General features: G+C 38.3%; 1 protein-coding gene across 3 annotated transcripts in view; it reads right to left on the bottom strand.

Annotated features, from left to right (window-relative positions):
* LOC146435489 (pulmonary surfactant-associated protein A-like) overlaps positions 1-15537 on the bottom strand; it is a 287765-nt gene that overhangs the window by 25623 nt on the left and 246605 nt on the right. For all 3 annotated transcript variants that reach the window (XM_085064065.1, XM_085064066.1, XM_085064067.1), the window contains exons 4-5: positions 14422-14625; positions 13677-13735 (exon numbers count right to left, since the gene is read on the bottom strand). The gene's annotated coding sequence lies outside the window, so the exon portion shown is untranslated. The remainder of the gene's footprint in view (positions 1-13676; positions 13736-14421; positions 14626-15537) is intronic.

Genomic DNA, 15537 nt, shown 5'->3' with positions numbered 1-15537 from the left:
TCCCAAGGAAAACCAGCATGTCTTGGCAACAGTTGTCCTGGCAACTGAGTCTCCTGGCAGAGGCTGATGGCCACTGATCTGTGGAATCCTATCCATGAGTCATTTTCTCTCAGAGACCTGAGTGGCTAGGGAATAGAATGGGAAAGCACCCAGCATTTGGTTTCCCCACATCCCTAGCATTGACAGGGAACTCTCGCCAGTCAAAGAGGCAAAGAGGTTATTGGAATGGTTATGGAATTCTGCCTCTTGAACGACATACTAATTACAAGGTATGTTAATAGGCAGCATCCTTTCAAATACCATTGTTTTTAATTTTTTAAATTTTTTAATCTAGCTAGTCATGTTAGGAACTGTCTTAACTTTCTACGAGGAAGGAAAATTGCACTGGAAAAATCACAGCACAATAGGTCAGCTCAGCCATAACAGTACTAAACAGAGCACAGATAAAAATGGCAAAGCACATTTTTGTCTAAGTAGCTTCTCAGAAGACTCTGAAAGCTTTGAAGGTCTGTATAGCTTTTGATTTCATGTTTTATGTGGAGTGTGGCACAGGTGCTCATCAGGGCTAGCAGAAAGACTGTGCTGCACTTGTAACTGCACAGCCCAGACCTGAGCCTAAATGAAGGCTCAAATGGTGGTCCTTGGCCCCAGACAGTGAGCCCGTGTTCAGCAATCCCTGATTGCCTGTTACAGCTTGATTGTTCTTTTTGCTAAAGTGGCCTCACTGCAAGCTACTCTCCTTTTGGGATAAAGCACACGCTCTATTCATTGCTGCTCCTGCTCTAAGGCATTTATTTGCCTGGCACTCATGGACTGAAATGGACAGAATCACAAAAGTGGAAATGCCTCCAGCCCAGCATCATTTGCACACACACACACACACCCCGGGTGAAAAAGCACAATGTGTGCAGTGTCACTTCCCAGCCAGAGCATGCTGTTCCCTCTTCACTTACACTCCCAGCTCTGAGAAGCCCAAGCACAGTTTGCTTCAACACCTCCTGGAAATGTCTGAAGTCTCCAAGAGGGTGAACCTCACTTGGGCACAGCCAGGGGTGTGTACACCCCTCCTGCTGGGACAGCAAATCTCCCTCACAGTGAGGACAAGCAGCCCTTTGGCGACAGAGCTGCTGGTTCCCAGGAAATCCTGTCACCTAGGAAAAGCACTGACATAGAAAAAAGCCATTTCTTTTTCATGGGCTTGTCATCCCTGAGCTGTCCCTTTCGGAGCATTTGTGTTACTGGAGTCTCTGGATGAATTAATGCACAGCACAAACTTAAGCTAGCACTATTTGGAATGGATCAGTTAACAGAAATGAGAAGTACCTGACTCCATCCCAGCTCAGAAGGGCCACTGTGAGACTGAGCAGGGCCACACCAGGACATTGGGGTCCAGAAACAGAAGCACTTCCAGCAGTCGCTCAGAAACTGATCTGAAAGAAACATTTCTTTCATATTTCAGAAAACATGACTTGGCAACAAAATTATTTCCTCTTGAAATATTTCTCAAGGTTTATTCTACTGCTTTAATCTGAATTATGCTAATCTATGCATACGATGATTCTATAAATATTCCATAAATATAAATATTCCATAAATATTTGGACACATACATTTTCACATGGGAGGAATGAAAAAGGGTTTAATAGATGATAGCACAACCATTGCATGAATTCAATATTTGCACAAGAAGCAGAGAAATGTTTTTCATCAGTTTACGCTTCTCTTTCCATTACCTGCACAGTAAACTCAAACACAATAAATGTTTCAGGATGCTATTAGGCAGGTGGACTCCCAGAGATTTTCAAGGAGATGGAAAAAAGCACCTCAAGCAGTAAATTATATACCTTGAAAACTGCATAGCAAACACTTGGAGACATATAAAATCCTACTTCTAACCTAAACAAGTAAACAACTTGAAAAAATGGGCTCAGACATAAAAATTATGAGCTGACTACAAATGATCTGCAAATACATTAAAGGCCTATATTTGTTCAAATGCATTATTCATAAGAAATAATTTGAGTTGTAGTTGTATGCAATTTATGTTGCATAAACTTAAGCAAATACTTGTAACCAAAAGCTGATTTAAAGAATTAATGAGCAATCTCTAAATAGAATTCTATTACTAAATAAATTCCTCCCTGATTTGCAAAGGCATATGCTTCCTTTAGCATATACTTTGCAATACTTCTGTTAAGAGCTGAGGCCTGGAATGCTGTGATAGAGACAGAGAGCTTAGGTCTGATCAAGCTCTTACTAAGCAGGACTGGTGTGAGGTAAACAAAAGGAGAAACCATTGCTTTTGACATGTTTTTAAAATATTTAGGATTCAACAGCAACACAAGCCAACTGAATGCTTGAGCTAAACAGCTACATTTCTTCCCCAGGATCAACATTTTTGAATTTTTAGTTAACAAATAAAGAGAAAGAGGAACATAAATTTTCACCTCTACCAAAACATTTCTACTGTCCGTTGCTGCTCTTCTTTGAACAGCGAATTTATCAGTGAATGTTTCAGGCTAAGAGGCACTGCAGTATAATGCAGCACATCTGCACAGTTTGAATTGCTGTACCACTGCTTGCTAGAGAAAATGACGAGAGGTGCCTTGACTTACATTAACTGCAGTTACTCCATACTCCTCTGTACTAACTCTGAACTAAACAAGTGCATTATGCTGTAGCAATATTGATATTATTATTCTGTAAATCCTCATATTATAGAGAAGCCTTAATAAATCAGATGCTTTTGCACAGTTGGAGATAATGGGGAATGTCTACAAATTAACACCTCCTCCAATTATTACCCTCCAAAATGATTCCCTAAATAGATGAAAGAACTAGTCTGGCTTCTGCAAATAGTTGTCTTTTAAATATGAATTCAATGAAAGTGCATAGGTTGCTTGACCAACAGTTGAGATACCACAAAGCTTTCCTCTGACTTTTTGGACTGTGAATTAGGCATGTATCAGGGATTATGCTGAACTAAATTAGAGAAAAAAAATTGAACATCTAACGTTCACAAACAAGTTAAATACTTACAATTACTCAAGCACAGTAGCTCATATCACCTACTTTCTACCAATATCTACCAGCCCTCCTATATTCACTTCGGCCAAAAACATTACTTGTACAGATAACTCCCTAGTGTGTCTTTGCTTACTCATCCTCTTCATTTCAAAACTACTTTTAAAGTTCTGAATAGTTCTGGAGTAACTTCCCAGCTCAGTCATGGGGCAGAGGCTGTTTTGCAGCCTGACCTCCCTTAGAGAAATGCTCCAAGCCTCTGCTGCTCCCACGCAGTGCATCCCTAGGCTGTTACACAGTGGATGGACAGGAATGCACAACAAGCTCTTTCTCCCCAGTGCCTCCTCTGGATCTGACTCTTTTGAATACAAGGACAACAGAGGTGAAGTTTTGCCTTTTGTAACTGTTGTGCACAAACTCCTCAAATTATGGACTAAACCAAAATGGACTCTAAAATTTGTTTGGTTTTAACCCACTCCCCTATAGTTTGCCTAATTTATGGAACTGACCAAACAGCTAGCTGTTGTCATTAACCTTGATAACATTGCTTCTCATTAGAAATCAAAGCTGTTGCATGTCTACATAACTTTCCACAAGATTCGTCTTGGTATCTGAAAAATATTAGGGAATGAATCCTAACTGCTCTTAAATTGTTGCTGCCAAAATTATGAAAGTCATGAAGATTTTCCAGACCCAGGATTTTGAAACATTAGATCTTTCCAAAGAGAGCAAGCCAAAATTATCTTGATGATGACAGAAATGCAAAAATGGGTTTGTTAATGTGTTCTGACAGCACCCCTGGGGTCTCCAATACCTCTCAGTCACATCCCATCTGACAGGAACTTTACAGCTCTGGTGCACTGACTGTGACTCTGTGAGTCACTTCTCTTGGACAGTCTGAATAATTTTTAAATGACCACTTTAAAATACGCTCTAGAACACCAGATGAGGTGTATAACAGAGCAGGGCCTTCTGGCACAGACTGCTTTTGTTAGGAATTGCTCCAGTATTATTGGGCAATAATTCTGTCTCTGGAGCACCTTTTTGCTACAACTGAAACACAGTTGCCATATTTTTCAAAAGTCTAGTGCCCCAAAGTTTTCAATGACCTCAATGAGAGCTGTGAGTTTTCAGAATTTTTGAAAGCATACCACATTTTTAAAATGAAAACTAATTTTAATATGTTAGATTAAATAGACAGAATTCTGAAAAATATGGAATAGATCACTAACAGCTTTCATACATACAAGAGAAGACCTAAAAAACAGTCATCATTTTCACACAACCTTTTCTAAGCTTATTTTAGATAACCATAAGCTGCATCACAGTTCTTCAGACATATGGGAATTGCCTAGAAAATGACACTTAACTAAGGTCATGGGAGGATTTACTGTCACTAATATCACCTTACAGTAAGAAGGAATGTTCATTTCCTTTCAGTGAGTCACTATCAAACAGAGTTTCTGTTTGTCTAAAAGTGATAAGAGCAGCATACAAGAAAGTTAATTTTCACTGATGACAGAGTGAATGAAGAGAGACTCATGTAGCTGACAAACTTCAATGTGAAATCCAAGCAGGAATGCTAAAGTAGTGAATTTGTTACTGAGATGCAGTGCAGCCATAATGGGAACATCATTTATGCAACATAATAAAAAATGTTCCACATGATATATAGCCAGCATATAAAACAACATGCACATTTATACCAAGTGACAACCAGGGACAGGTAGATTAGAGTCAGAAATTACCAGCAAGATCTATGTTGTCACTTACACCTTTGTCCAGTGTTCTCTCTTTACCACTCTATCTGTCTCTATTGATCTCCGTTTGAATATTAGCATTTTATGACCTACATGCTTAAGCATTTCTCCTGCCTGTACCTCATCCATTTCAGGTAATGGTTATACTGAGCTGCTATTTATTCTATAGCACTACTCTCTGCTGACTTCCTTAGAGAAGCAAGCAGCCCAGCAACTTGGTAATGAAGTGCTTTTGATGTCTCAGGTTACCTTCAAAAATATCACGTTTTAATAATTTTCCGCTTGCACTCCTGCCTTTTGGGAACATGAGAATGAGGAGGACCCAGAAACACAATACATCTAAATTACTTTCAGCCCAGCAGAGCAGAGTGGCAGCTTCTGGGAGCCTGCTGAGCAAGGCCACCTTATTTCCCTATGTGCCTCACGTGTGAGAATGCTGCATTCAAATGCATGGCTAATTTGCCAAATTAGTTTGATGTCAGTGTAGCTGGTACTGCTATTCCAAATGAAGAGTTTAAATGGATTTGTAGCTGTCTGAAAGATCTAGGGGGTTCAGGATCAAATGGGTCCTGGAACAAAAAACCCCATGAGATGGCCTTTGCGTCAGCACTGGTGTTATTAAGATCCTGAAGATTTACTTCTGTCAGATCTCTGAGAAAGCTGCAGTAACTCTGGGAATGTCACTTTTTCCTCGTAGGAATACTGCATTTCTTGTACACATTAATTTGCTGTTGTTCATGCCACTGTAGTCACTAGCAGGCATGCAACAGCTTGGCTATTTCCCTCAGCTGAGGGCAAAACAAAGCCAAATCACCAGCAAACCCAGGCTCAATCTGATTCAGCTTTCAAAAGGTAGCTGCATGAGGGAAGCATCTAACAGAAGCTGCTCTAGCTGTGCTACACCAGTTCCTCCTGTCTAAACAGGGACCTCATCTCAACCTGGAAAGGGCAAGTGGGCCTTTCTTCCCCACTTCTCTAACGCATTTGTTTACCTTACCTTGTCTGTCTACCCTTTTCATGGGCCTTTTGCTTCCTTTAAGAAAAGCTTGAACCCTGCCACCCAGCTCTTCTAATGTCTTTGACTGCAGTCCTTTTTGGTCCACACAGCCCATATTTTCTAAGGAGATCCTCAACACTTCATGACCCAAAGAGTTAAATCAGAGAAGCTGAAGAGAAACAGTGCAAATGAAGCAAACAATTAGTTTCACAACTTTGCAAACATTTGCAGCTTCCTCTTAAAACCACTAGACACAGATTGTAACTAGTAAAAGGAAACCTTAGTCTTCTACTACAAATGCAAATATATAAAAATATATACATATTATATATATATATATATATATATATATACATAAAAAATATTTGATCCTTATGGGTCTTACCTGGAGTTCCAGAACTGAATACACTCAAGAAGTTCAGACATTCACACTTAGATCCTGCTTGAATAAATTCCTATGATTGCTGAGTGGCCCTTTAAGCCTTCCTTTTGGCCTTAGTAAAATTATGTAAGTGCAAATGAGGCATCGCTTTCTGTGCAGTTTGCCTGGGCAGGTTTTGGAAGGCTACCTGACGGAAGGATCTAAAATAGTGAAAAGATTTCAGTGCCATGCAGTCAATTTTTTCTTTCATCACAGGATAATGCACACAGAAGTCAATTTTCCACATGCATCAAACAACTGCACTGACCTAGATATATTGGAAATACATAAATTATCATTTCAGAAGAAAATTCAGTCTCTCTTCTGAAATAAAATCAGCCCATAATACTGCATTTATTAAGAGGGGTTTCTGTGGTAAATAGCAGCTACTATGTGTCACTGTTTGGAACCACATATTTTAGTACATTATTTCAGAATGTACTGAGTTTATTGGAAAATGTGAAGTGATGATATTCTATTTATAGCTGTGCCGTGATGATGAAGTAGCACTACTGTAAGGTATAATTATGGTGAGTTAATATTGGCCTTATTAGAAAAATGTCTTAACTTTAGTCTCTATCACTAGCTATGCTTGGAGGCTCCTCTGACTGGAAAATAGCTGCTGTTTTATCTTGGTCTGCCTATCTTTATTATCCTCCTCACCATCTCTGCTGTTCTCAAGAATTCTGCAAAGTGCAAACATTTATTTCCTTTCTCCTTATATTTGCACAGAATGGCATTAGATGTTTTATCCAGTGACATTTCTAAAGAGGAAGACTGGGAAAGCAAGAAAAAAAATTACTTGAATACTTGTCTTGAGAAGATAAGGGCAGGATTAAGAATTGGGTGCAAGAATGGCATACTTGAAAGACATTTCTTCCATCCTCCCTAGGCTTAGAAGGAAACCACAAGTACTAATGCAAAGCCATAGATAAACTGAGGTAGAGTATATAATTATGAAAGACTTTTGGGAAGGACTAATGCAGTCACTGATTTGTGAGGCAGAAGGGCAAATTTGCCTCCTCTTCTGCCACTGCTAACTACAGTGGTGATGCACAAGGCTACTTGTCTGTGACCAGATATTGCAGATATCCCTCATCTTTCCCATGGCCCTCTCCAGCTGCCTGCCAGCATGGATGAACACATTTGCCACCATCAGCGTCAAAAAGCTGAGGAAGGGGTGGCAAGTCTTGCTTGAATCAGAAAGGTTTCAAGTTTTCTGCCTAACCAGCTTCAGTGGAGACATAAAGAACTCTAGGTGCTTTAAAGGCACTATTCTTCTAGCCTACCTTCAGGCAGAGAGATGGATTTTGTGACTTTTCACAACCCCTAGCAAACCTCTCTTCTACCCCTTTTTTTCATTGGTTTAATGCCTTAATAGTACTTTCTTGCAAGCAGCTTCATTTCATGGGTACTCAATCTCTTATGACACATCCATTTGAATTAGAGTTCTATTTTTTCCTCAACTTGGTAGTGGGAAAACTTCAGACTTCTCTGAAGTTAAATTTCTTTCTTCTAGCCCTCTAGGAACATAGGATTTCTGCAGGATTTAACAGGAATCAGAATGATGTTTTTGATGGGTCCAGAAAGATTTAGATTTTCTGATTAGCTTCTTTTGATTTTAACATAAGCATTTTAATTGCTTTAATCATGAGCAGAAATCCTTTAACTGTAGGTCATGTTGAGCATGCTTGGTGAGAATGTTGGCTGAGAATTCCCAGAGAGCTAATGAATTCCTCATTTTTAGTAATAATTTATAATAAAAAAGTTATTGAGTCTATAGAATTTCCCTTATTTTGGCCTTTCATTTCCTTCTAGCTTATATTCTAGAAAAAAAAAAATTACCTACTCGTACATAATTTCCACTCCAGGGTAAAATATTGAACTGGGCTATACATTATACAGCACAATGTTTTCCTTAGAAAAAGGAATGAAGGATTCACAAAAAACCTTCTGAAACAACAACACTAGTATCAGATTTAATTCACTACCAGACTAGAACACATGAAAAAAACCACAGAACAATAATTACCTGTGGATTATTCCACACTCAATTTGCATGCTGCTCTTATGTTCATCTAGTCTTTTACCACAGAATTGCATGAAATCAGAAAATTTTACAAACCTTCCAATCAGCTATGCTCACAAACCTTCTATCCATGCTTGGCAGGGTGAGGACTGCACTAAACACAATTTTAATGAAGAATAGTTGAACACAGTTACCAGTGAGACAAATTGTAGGAAAGCCACTTTACTGTACCTGGATCCATTTTTAGTCCCCATTTCCTTTCTGTTTCTGCTGTCTTTGCCTGGCTTGACATTCTGAGCAGGGCCACAGGCTGGTGTGTGTTTGCAGTGTCACTTGTTGCTGGGACTGAAGTGCTCAGCACTGGTGCAGCAGCATTGCTCGGTCTGGTCTGCAAGAGTTAATAACCGAGCTATTATCAGAGCTGATGGCTCTCTTTAGCTGCCCATGCTCCATAAGGTTATTATATTACATCAAAGTGGGTTGATCACCCCTTTTTATTTTGAATGGTTGCTTTTTAATACATGCCCTTTTCATTGTTTTACTCCTTAGCTATAAGTAATGCCCAATTGCATCTGAGCTCACAGTTGCTCTGGACTCAATGAGTTTGTTCAAACAGAACTGCACAAAAATCCAAATTTCTAAGCTTATGATTTTGTAAGTAGCAGCCCAAAACCATACTGACTGGATCTCTCAAATATAGATTCATCTTTCCAGCTGTGAAAAGAGGTAGATATGCACAGGTAAGCTGCTTTGTGTGAATGACTCCAGTGTATGTCAAGAACAGGATTTTAAACTCTCAATAATAAGACAATGAACATTAACATATCCTGTGCAAATCAGGACATCAGAAATATTACTTCAGACACACTTAATGGATGCCACCTATTCTGTTAAATTTAACATTATTACACTAGGTATGTCATCAGAATTTCATCTATATAAATACAGATTCTGAATTTAAAAAAAAACCAACACCTTTTTTGAATGCAGCTCTATTGAAAAAAGATGAAACAAAAACCAGAGGCAGAGAGTGCACTCAGCTATTTACTCCACAACTTTTGTTGCTTTGCAGAAGTTTTAAGCAGAACTAATTTTGGAGTTCAACCTCCCATTAGCCACTAAGCAATTAGTAGAACGATCTCAAATTCCTCCCCTATGCCGCTTTATTCTAGGTATATTTAACTAAGTAACCTAAACAAATAATCTAATCTTTTCATGGTAAATAAATGCATTGTACAAACAAAGGAACAACAGCTGATAACTAATTAACTGATATGCCTAATTAATAGCATAATGGAGACCAAATGTATTTCATAATCAGGCTTCCAGAGTAATTGAAAATACCAGAAACAATGCTTGTGAAAGTTCTGCCCACACACATTCCACATTTAGGAAGGATCAAAAGTGTAATAAAAGCAAGGAAAATCTTTCTGTGGGTTGCAAGAACTCTGCTCATACCTCTGTCAGAGTCAATTTGCATGACACTGAACTTAGCAGTAAACACAAAATCTGAAATACAAACTGAAAAGATTTTTCTTCTGCAATATATTCTCAAGTTCATGGTCTTCAGATCCCATCTGGAATTCCCAGCATTTTTTACCCACTCCCAGCTGTCATTTTATTATCTGTTGTATAAAGCAGATATTTAATTATGGGCTGCTGTGGAAGGCATTCAACAGAGATATCCCTACCTACAGCAGAGCAGTGAAAGAACAGATGATGCTTCTTTTCAGATTCATACACGATTTTTCCCTGATCAAAACATCAGGTTTTATGATTTCACTAATTGATAGGCCAGTACTCAGAAATATCAGAGCCATCAGAGCTGAATAATCAAAATATTATTAGGGCTTTATAAGGCTGTCTACCACAACTAATCATTAGAGACCTTTAGCTGTGTCTTCTGACTATTTCCACAAATGTCTAAATTGCAATGATTTAGTCCTTGAGCCCTGATTAACAAAAACAGGGTGTGCCAAGTTACTGACTCAGTTTCAGTTATTATGAGGCCTAAGACAAAGGTTTTTTGAAAAATGACAGAGAAGCTGATTTTTCTTAATGCAGTTAAAAACAAATAAAAATCTTGGCACTATACAAAGCCAGAACTACTCGAGCACTGAAAAATCAGGTCTTCTCATACTGTTTATCAGGAGAATATTGACCCCAACTCATTCCTGTGGCCTCAGGGGAGACAGTGCTTTACATTTTGCCCTCATATATCTGGTTACAGAGAATCTACAAACAATAGTTTCTACCTTCTAAAATCTGACAGAAATGACAAGCCAAAATTAATTTTTAACATGCTTGTTAGAATGAAGTGTAGATCACATCTTTACCTTCTTTTTCTTCCTTATATTACTCTCATATCTGATCTGGGTTCAAACTCATCTTCTCATCAAGGACAGTATTTTCAGGGAAACCCGGAGGGTTTCTAATTCTGCTTCAATGTGTTCAAAGACCTTGCAAGAGTAGGTTAGTGTTCTAATAAAAATGGCTCTGGATTTACCACCTCTGTTCTGCCACTTGTGAAGCCACTGACATTATAGAAACACTGAGCAGACTCTAGTCTAAAGAAATGTGCTTTGGCCTCTAAGCAGCTACAACACCACCATGATGACAAGGTTGAAGTCTAGTGATTGCTTTAGGTTTTTAGCAGGTTAGAAGACACTAAAACTCAGGCAGTGAGATTTACACTAGTCGGAAATTACTCTCAAATAAAAATCTGCAAATAATTTCCTGATGCAAAGAGGACTATTTATGATGATCAGATCAGAAATATGCCAGCAATGTATTTTACTATTTAAGTATTCTTGAGCAAAATATTTAAACAGGTTTATTGCACTGCATAATTTAAATAGCAATCCTTTGGATCATCCTAAAAAGTTAGAGCCATTAATAAACATAAAATGAATAATTGTATATCCAAATATATCTTTTATCCTTTAAAGCCACCCATCCCATGCCTTCATTAGTACACAAACATTGAGCTCCCTGAAAGTGTGAGCTAGATTAGGGCTGGCAGTTATCCTTCAGGGACAGGACCAGGACAGGAGGATGTGAAACTGGTGCTCTCAGCATCATTCAGCTGCTGCTTGCAATCAGGGTGTCTGGATACAGCATAAAGCACATGCGTGTTTCAAAATACCTAAGGGCAAGCCAAACAGCTACCCTAGGAATTATTTGCATACATACATACAAACAGAACTTTCAGCACTCATACAGCTTTTATGCTTTGGCCTTTCAGACAGGTCCTGTTAAATTCTCAGTGTTAGAACACTTCCTCATATTTTAACATTGTCACTTCATGTCTGTACAAAGAGTTACTTTGTTGGATTGGCCCTCTAAATCATTTATAATTTGTAGTAAAATGGCTGCATATTTTTAACACTGGAACATCCTACTCCTGTCCTGTCATTTCCATGGTACAGTGCTATTTGTACAACCACAGTCTTTAGGTAGGCAGTTATTTTAAGGAAATTAATTGCTGTATTTGTAGCCCCATGCACACACTTTAAAAACAAGATTTTTGCAATATTTATGCTTGGCAGTCACAATTGCATGCTTGTCCCATGGATAATTTTGTACCAGCTCTAACAGTCACTTGTGTCTAAAGTTTTCTGTTTTAATAGCAGAAATACAGGAAGGGAGAAGAATTAAAAACCAGTTCTATGGTTCAGAACAAGGTATGAGCACATACTGCAATGGCTGCACAGAAAAAGTTCCATGGTAAATATCTAAAATGCAAATGTTTTGAGAAACAAAACTTTGACAAACTAGGTACCATTTCACCTTTAAAAAACATAATCAAGTGAGAGATAAAAGACAAGTAATCTTAAAATTTTGTATTGGAAGATCCTCAAAATAACCACTTCCCTTAGAATCAGCTCTTCATTCATACCCATGTAGGTATACACTATGGATTTACACATTACAGATGAATTAATAGGAGCTTTGGTGTCAGATGTGCCAATTTACAGTAAGAAGGAATGGCACCTGCTATACTTGAAGTTATGACCACAGGAGAGACCAAAAATATGGAAAGTTTAGCATTGATGCAGCAAGGAAGAAAAAAGCACACTGCATTGATTGCTGCTTCCTGTGCTGCAGGTTGTTCTGTATATCACCTGGCTTTTCAGCAATGAAGAGCAATTATTCACAAAGGTCACAGAGTCTCCAAAAAATTGTCCTTAGTACAATGTACTTCAACTGGTGTGGGTTTGCTACTCATTCAAATCACTTTTGTTACTACTCTCCTTCTGCATAAAACATGGACTGCACTAGGACTCAATAGGGTGATCCCCTGACTGCCCCCCTGACTTCCCCTCACACTCTATTAGAAAGATCCACAAAGATGAAAAAAAGAAAATTTATGGATATATATGGATATGTATTTATATATACATAAATGCATACAGATAATACAGTAAGTTGCTAGAAGGCTGTGCTTTGACAGAATCTCATTACCCTGGGATATCACAAGGGCTGACCCTTAAGAACAGACTTTAACACTATTCTTGTCAAATGTTTCCCACTGGAACTGTTTCTATACTTTTCAGCCTCTGATAGCCTTTAAGAAGTCTTAATTCTATTGCTTTCCAGATAACAAACCAGGCTACAACCTGAACTTACTAGGAGCAGTAATTAGGAAGTGAGAAAGCTGAGTTTATGGTAACAGGAACTTTTTCAGAAGAAATCCAGGAGGACAAACACCGGTACAAAGAGTTAATCTTTGCAATCCAGCACCTTTCCCCAAACTCTGAGAGAAAGGCCACCCAATTTCTATTTCCAGTTACCAATTGATTTCAAATAGAGATTACAGGATTTTCGCTACCTCTTCTACAGAAAGGACACTACTTTTCAATTATTTATTTTTTCCTTACAGCAGTGATTGACAAAAGCAAAAAGATCACATAGGGCAACTAAAATAGTGCTTTTTCTTCCAGGCAGAGAATGAGAAAGAAAGAAAGAGAGAGATATCTGTGCAGGACAGTTGATATGACTGAAATAGCTCAACAATGCTGGCTCTCTGAGCTATATTGAGGCCAAGACCTTTTGGGCAGGCCCCTTATTCCTTGGGTCATTGACCAGCTTTACCTGCCATAGCTTATAAACTCTCACTTGATTCCCTCCTCTCCAATCAAGGCCTCTGACTCAGTAAAACCCTTTCCATCAAACTCTTTCCACCAAACTCTTTCCACTGTTTCTTTCCCCTCCCCTGCATTTGCCCAAAATTCTCCCTTACCCTATACAGCCTCCTCAGAGTGGGTATATTACAGTACTTTTTTTCAACCTCTTTCAAGTAATGCATATGATATTGCTGGCTTTAATCAAAATTACATGTACTGCTCAGTTACTCAATGAGGTCAAGCCTCCTACAGGTATTTTGGCAGTCAGTGAAACATTTGTTATGATTCAGTCCATTCTACCCTAAGGGGTTTTACTCACAGGATAGACATTTTTTCACTCAGTATTCCTATAGCACTATATCAGATGAATCCTTTTATCTGAAAAGAAAAAGGACAGAATTAATATTTTGAGCTATACATGTCATTTCTTTTTCCCATGGCTGCAAGTCAAGGAAAGTCCTAGCAGACCTAGATGGACCATTAACTATAAAAAGTCATCACCAGGGTTCCATTTCAAGCCAAAACTGAAAGATCAAGGGGATAAAGTAATCCCTCAGGTGAAACACTTCAATACAAATGAGGAGAAGCAGGGTATTCTGCTGCTCAAATATCTGATGACTGTAACTTCCATCTGTGCCTTGCTGAATTCCAGCAGCAGGCTGGATTGCTTAGTCTATTATTGCTCAGCCAGCAGGAAGACTTAGTTATGGCAGGAGATGTGGGACAGTTTCCTCAAATAAAGGCAGGTATCAGAGCAAATTTGTAACTGAAGAAACAGGACTTGAATGAGCTTATGACCTGCTTGTCTATAGGCAGACAAGGCATCAAACAGGGATTGGAGTAATTTGTGCTGTAGGATATTTAGATTTTGATTCAGTACATATCACTGCCTCTTCAATCAATTGTGGTTTCTTACCCTGATGTGCTGGGAAAATGAAGCCTTTTCTGTTTAATAATAAGGAGAGGTGTTTCTATTGCCATATAAAAAGAGTAGATGAATTAAACATTACCCCTTAAATGAAGTGTATTCCAGACAAAGCATAATGTAAGATACTCATGCTTACCTGGTATGTCATGAATCAGCAGCTGTAAATCCTTCTTTTGAAAATATTTGCTGGTACTTTGTTTCTTTGAGTGAAATATGTTTTTAGATGCAATTTAATGGTTGAAGAGTGTACATGTCCCTTCAGTATAAGCAAGCCAGAATTTCATTATTAAACTATGTCCTTTAATTATAGGATTAATCTTCAAAGCATTGTGGAGTACATCTGCAAAGTCACAGAGAGAATAAAAGGCTTATGGAGGATAAAAACCACACAGAGAATAATAGGTAGCAATGGTATATCATAAATGAGTGGTGATAATGAAAAGACACACATATGCTACAGCTATATTTATACACCAAGATTACAAGGCATATGAATGAAGGAACCTTGATTCTTTTGTGCCTTTACACTGGCAGAGCTGTGGCAGCTATCTCTACAAGGCTACTAGAGCATTTTACAATCAGCTCTTTCCTAAAATTGCATGCCATGCATCAGCTGGGATCATCCTCAGTGGGGGAGCTGTGATGTATTACATACCTTCTCGAGTACAGTCCTTTTTTCAATAGAATCAGAAGGCAGGAACTGATTTACAGTAGTGGACCCCACAACTATCTCAGATTATTAAGTTAAAATCCCATAATTTTCCTTCATGTTTCAATGAGTTGCCCCAGAGAAAACTCAGCCACCCTGAACCCTCCGACTCCTCCAGTGGAAGGAGGAACATATTACAAATTAATGTCAAAAATAGCTCAAAATGGTTTGGGCTTTGGTACAAAACTATGAGATGCTGGAATATTTGTTACAATATCTGTTGCCATTTTGCATAAAAAATAATACAATTAAAATCAACTGAACTTGTACTTGATGGACTAAGGAAAAAAACAAATCACCAATGGACTCTCTAAATTTCATATAATGAATAAATAATCTACCTTTAAAAGAAACAAAACAGTTATATCTTTATCAGAAAGGCTTTTCCATTGTCTGTCATAGTGCAGGTATTTCACGTCAACACCTGTGATTGCATTACATAGGATTTTTTAATGGTATTTTTTTTCTTTGTTAAAAAGCATAATCTGTCTCTTGACAAGGAATTTAACCTAGTGATATCAGGAACGCTGAGCATAAGTTATT

Source organism: Lichenostomus cassidix, chromosome 6 (genome assembly GCF_008360975.1).
Source record: "Lichenostomus cassidix isolate B80296 chromosome 6, HeHo_3.0, whole genome shotgun sequence".
In the NCBI taxonomy this organism is placed as follows: domain Eukaryota; kingdom Metazoa; phylum Chordata; class Aves; order Passeriformes; family Meliphagidae; genus Lichenostomus; species Lichenostomus cassidix.
The sequence above is the reverse complement of the archived record's forward strand: the minus strand, read 5'-3'. Positions and strand labels throughout refer to the sequence as shown.